The 5358-nt window shown below is 41.2% G+C and overlaps 1 long non-coding RNA gene across 1 annotated transcript; it reads left to right on the top strand.

Moving 5' to 3' along the window:
• Positions 1–2430: 2430 nt before the first annotated feature.
• LOC137994557 (uncharacterized) lies at positions 2431–3984 on the top strand. The gene is made up of 3 exons (XR_011122147.1): positions 2431–2548; positions 2723–2828; positions 3377–3984. It is a non-coding gene; the product is annotated as an uncharacterized lncRNA (long non-coding RNA).
• Positions 3985–5358: the final 1374 nt, after the last annotated feature.

Raw genomic sequence — 5358 nt, 5'->3', positions numbered from 1 at the left:
CTGCAGATTATCTGCAGCGTCTGCAGATGATCTGCAACACGTTGAAGCCCAAAAACCAGATCGATAGATCATCATTGTATCGTGACTGCGGTATAAACCTTAGTTGGATCAGTCATTACTGGTGTGTTTTGAGATAAATAAAATAGTTCGATTGTACACATAAAACGATAGTCGAAAATTTAAAATGCGTTAATATAAAGAGGGTTATAAATGGTCAGCCACTTTAATACATACAACGTGTTAGTAAATAAAATGTTACGTCGATTGAACACTTAAATGAAAGGATAAATACTCTTTCGACCTTAATTTATCCTTATTATATAGCAATTAGGCACCCATACCTGACACATTCTCTCAATAGAATTTAAGAGCAGTACTGCAGGGTGCATTGGATTCTCAGTTCCAAACGCTCAAGGAAAAACATTTGATCGATCGACATATCAGTGTTGATAGAACAACGATACGAAAGTCGAAGTCAACACGTGAATGAATCATAAAAAGTGCAATAAGATGGTTAAATTACTGTACTGTGATCATTTTTCTGACCTACAACATGAGATGTTCTTGTTATCAGTTGTCGTGATTGACGTGAAGGTCATGCCGCCGCTGAAAGCCTGTTCCAGGCTCTCAGATAGTCGAGAAAACGAAAGGAACAGCCTGTGAAAAGCGAGTGGGGGCTTGGGTCGAGGCGAGGCGGGAGAGCCTGTAAGCATCTCTTTAACATTCTTCATTCCGGTATACCAGCTCCTGGTATACCCTCTGATTGGTCAATTTTGACAGTTTACATCAACACTTTCGTCATCATTTTGATTCACGCGCGGAGCACGAAAGAAAGAGGTCAACTCTGTCGCCGAGTGTCTTAATATTCCCAAACGTACAAGCCCTCAGATTCGAGCAAAAGTTGTGTCTGTTCAACTTTAATAAGTCGAAAAACGAGCCGTTTGCAATGCTTCCAACTGGTTTTGGTAAAAGCATAAATTTTCAGTTACTGCCGCGCGTTGTGAAAGCGCTTCGATGTTGTGACACGACATCTCTCCACACCGCTTACAATATAGCATCACTGGGTACGATATATAGTTCGCATTTGACACAACTATTTTCTCCCCTGCACGCCACAATTGTTAGCATTCAACGGCGCTCTCTGAAAACTCTGACGAACGAGAAAAATACAATATTTTGTTATTCTTTCTTATGCAAATACTTGGCTGCGTATTCGAATTCACCAGCTCGGGTCAATTAAATTTCTGCCTTCATCGCCTTCGAAAAAATGAGAGCAAAAAGAGAAAACCAAAAAAATTTGCCGAAAACAGGCTTGTATTTCCGTTGTATGTCTTAAAGCTTTAAAACATCAAGCGATTTTCAGGAAGCGAAGGTGATGGCTACGTGTCTGTATACTGCTAATGCAATTGAAGCCATTCACATGAAGTATCAATCTTTCACATTCATTATCGGTTGTCCTGATGCATCAGAGCTGAAGTTTATTGATGAGGCCATCTTATCATCTAGGCCAGAAACTTCAATGGTCGGGTTTCTGTTTTCCTTAGAAAAGTCAACAGAGCGTCGGGAACTCGCAGCTTTCGAACTGGTCGTGTCTTTTGGTCGAATTTGCTAAATCTCCCGTGGGTGATTTCCTTGACACTCGTTTCCCGGTTGCTTTGACAATGCCTTCGTTCGCTTGTAAAGTTATTTTCCCAAAAATTGCCTTAAATTCTGGCTAACGTACTCGCACAAGCGAGAATTAACGCATCACCTTTGAACAACAATAAAAGAATCGCGCTTGAACTCGCGTGGGACCACACAATGCCGCCCTTTTTTAACACTTTGACATTGACATTTTGACATGCGAAAGGTTATTTGCAAAGTGGGCGGAATGAAGAATTTAAAGAGATGCTTACAGGCTCTCCCGCCTCGCCTCGACCCAAGCCCCCACTCGCTTTTCACACGCAGTTCTTTTCGTTTTCTCGACTATCTGAGAGCCTGGAACAGGCTAAAAACACTCCGGCGCTCCTCAGATCTGATCCCTTTTCTGGACATTCAATAAGCTACGGACCCATGAGCACTAAGGAAGTTTCCCTTCTTAAGTATCATTATCTTTGACGTTCAACATGCTTCAATTTTAGTGCCGGGATTAACTATGCGCAACTTGATTAGTGGCGTAATCCATCTCAAAATAAGATCATTAAAATCTGCAATCATTCCATTTTTAAAAGTTTTTGAGGCTTTGAAAGTTTGAGTGGTTACTTTCTTATCCCTTTGGAAACATAGACATAGTCAACTTGTCAGTAAAAACGTTGCGTGATAGCGGTATATACGCTTGTGGTATAAACACGATAATCAAGGAGTGACTGAGTTCCGAGGGTCAACGTCACATTTTCTGCCTATATAAGGAACCTTGGACTGGGGGATCTGTCACTCGTACTCGGTTTATTCGAGACCTCGACCCGTTAACATCGTAGGCCAAGGATCACGGCTAGCGACTTGCAGATGATTTTAGACGAAGACAAGGGTAAAAAAAATGCCTGGATCTACTGCAGCAAAACGAGTGAGGGTGAGTACAACCCTGCGTAGCATGGCGGTTTTGTTGAGCCGGGCGGTTTTTCTGCCCTCGTCCGCCATGCTACGCAGGCTATCGTACTTGAGCCGAATTATATTTTTGTCAAGTTATTCATTTCACCTCACCGTTTTGTCTGAAAACCTTTTTGCTTTTTCTTTTTTATTGTAGTTAACTGTTGAGATACCGGAGCATCAAGAGGATGATATTCTCTGTCTTCTTAGGCAGCAAGAAAACTGTGAAGTGGCTTCCATAAGACCAGTACAATCTGGAGAAGGTAAATGCTATTTATCACGATTTTCCTTCCTGTTTCGTTAGATTTTATTTCGTCTTTTGATTTACCTTCCCGTATCCTCTTCGCACTGTGTGCGCGAGGGAGTTTTCTTTAATTTTTTGGTAAAGGATTTCAGTTACCTTCCGTTCTTATCCTTAGCTACATTATTTATTTCACTATTATTTCCGAAAAGCGCGCCACCTTTGCAACGAACATCACTTTGAAACTTGATGCCCTTTAGTCTGAGGTTATGTCATCCTGGATCCTGTTTCCGGCAAAATCTAATTACTCATTCATTTTATCGCATGTATGGAGGTTTTCCCATCGGAATATATATAAATTGACTACTATAGCAATACCGTAAATGTACACTGAGTCTGATGCTCAGGGACCGGACAAAATGCCTTTACAGAACATCGCACTTCTAGCAGCAAGAATTAAAAAAAAACACAGCAGATTCCTAATACAGTACTTCCACTGTGGTTGCACAATTCTGCCAGTTTCTTGCTGTTTGTCCATAGGAAAAAAAAGTTTCCATCATTTATTTCCAGGCCGCAAACGTTTTGCCGTGCCGCAAGAAGATGGTCCTACGCCACCAACACCCTGTTCGTCTCTTCCCAAGAAATAAGATGTCGGGCGAACTCGCGCCTCCAGCAGAACAGCCACCTACAGCTGAATCTGGAAGAATCGAAAAAACATGAAATCGCTGTTCGGACTTGTAATTTCTGCCTGCAGACGCCGTGTATCAGTCTTTCGGCATTCAAGCCGATGGGTTGCGGTGCGGCGAGGATAACGAATCACACCAAACACCGCAAAAATTACAAGTGGTTCTGGAGAACTCTGAAAGACTGTGGGCAGTATCTAGTTTACTCGATCTCGTTTCTGTAAATAACCTGCCAAGCAAACCAAAAAAAAAAAAGCATGCAAAGCCTAGCCTGCGAGCAAGCTCCCTCGTTGCTCGCAGTCTACGCGAAGCTTAGATTCTTGAAACGAGTGGTTGCTACTCGAGGGTTTTTTTTAATTCATTTGGAATGCGTTGAAAATGTCATGCTAAGAAAATACTTTAAATTCCTGCTTATGATATTATTTTGCGTATCTATCAGCATTAATCGTTTACTTTTGATGAGTAACAGACCGACTTCCTCTCTCTGTCTTTTAAATAAACGTTGTTTGATTGGTGAATTTTGTGGGCTTTTTTTTAACCGGATAGGCTGATTTCGTCTGCAGAGGGTCTGCAAATTTGCAGACTTGTTGCAGATCATCCCTGCAGACGCTCTGCAGACATTCTGCAGACATTCTGCAGATGATCTGCAGATAATCTGTAGATCATCTGTAGATTGTCTGCAGATCTGCTACAGATGTGCCAGCAGATCTGTAGCAGACTATAAACAGATCTGCTCGTTCCGTACGGGATTATATATGGGATGTTTGAATGCAAAATACTATACACAAGATATTTTGCTATAAGTTTACTTCGGATGGATATAGACATATATATATTTAAGATGTTACAGTTGGCAGCCAATGGTATAGATTTGCTGCATATTTGCATTACAGACATTTAATGATTAGAGTAGCCCTATCTTCTTTCATAGACTAGGCATATATCTGTATTATGAGGTTAACATTCGGTTCCATTAGTGTTTTGTGAGATTTTTTCTTGAAATGAATAGTTGTTAACGAAGGCCTTTGGTTCAACACATTGATACTCTCTAGTATCTGACAATATCATTGCGATCTTATATTAGTTAATATAATCGGTAGGAACGTTACATTCCAGTTCAACTTCTGCAGTTTCCCTGCACATAAGATGCATAATGAACCAATAAGCTACACTTACTATTGATCTACAAAGCTGGACTTTCGAGTAAATCTTAGGTATATATCTCTCTGCTCTTTGATGTTGAGTTGATATAGACAAATAAACTTTGGGTTGGGATGAAGTGCTCCCATACAGGTCACTCTTTGCCCAATACACTCACAAAATGGATTGTTTGCCATGGTAACCATGACTCTTAACTACCTTGCCCAACTAAGGACTTCTTTCAGGGTATGGTGACCTGCAGCCCTGGAGATGAGTAAGGACCTCTTTTAGGGTATTGTGATGGCAGCCCTAAAGAGGAATAAGGACTCTTGCTGTGACCTACAGCCCTCGAGAGGAGTAGCACCTCTCTTAGGGGATCGTGACCTGCACCCCTAGAGAGAAAGGGGATGAGGGGGGGGGGGGGGGTTAACCCCTCCCATCTTACCAAGCTAAACTAGTATTGCATTAGTGATGGTGCCTGTTGGGGTACTTCATTCCCAACCCCTTTCCCCACGTTTGTTTGTTTCTGGTTCTCGTGGGTTGGGAGCATTAATCACAAAGTAGACCATTATATCAAAAATTTCATTCCACCAAATGATGTAGATTGAAATATGAACAGAAAAATAAACATGAAGCAAATCTTTGGCCACAGTATTCTAACAGAAGAATCATATGATACTCCTTCAAACATGAGATGCATCAATTTTCTGAAATTAAGAATCAAATATT

The sequence above is a fragment of the Montipora foliosa genome, chromosome 3 (genome assembly GCF_036669935.1).
Source record: "Montipora foliosa isolate CH-2021 chromosome 3, ASM3666993v2, whole genome shotgun sequence".
Classification (NCBI taxonomy): Eukaryota; Metazoa; Cnidaria; class Anthozoa; order Scleractinia; family Acroporidae; genus Montipora; species Montipora foliosa.
This window is presented reverse-complemented; position numbering and strand designations above follow the sequence as displayed.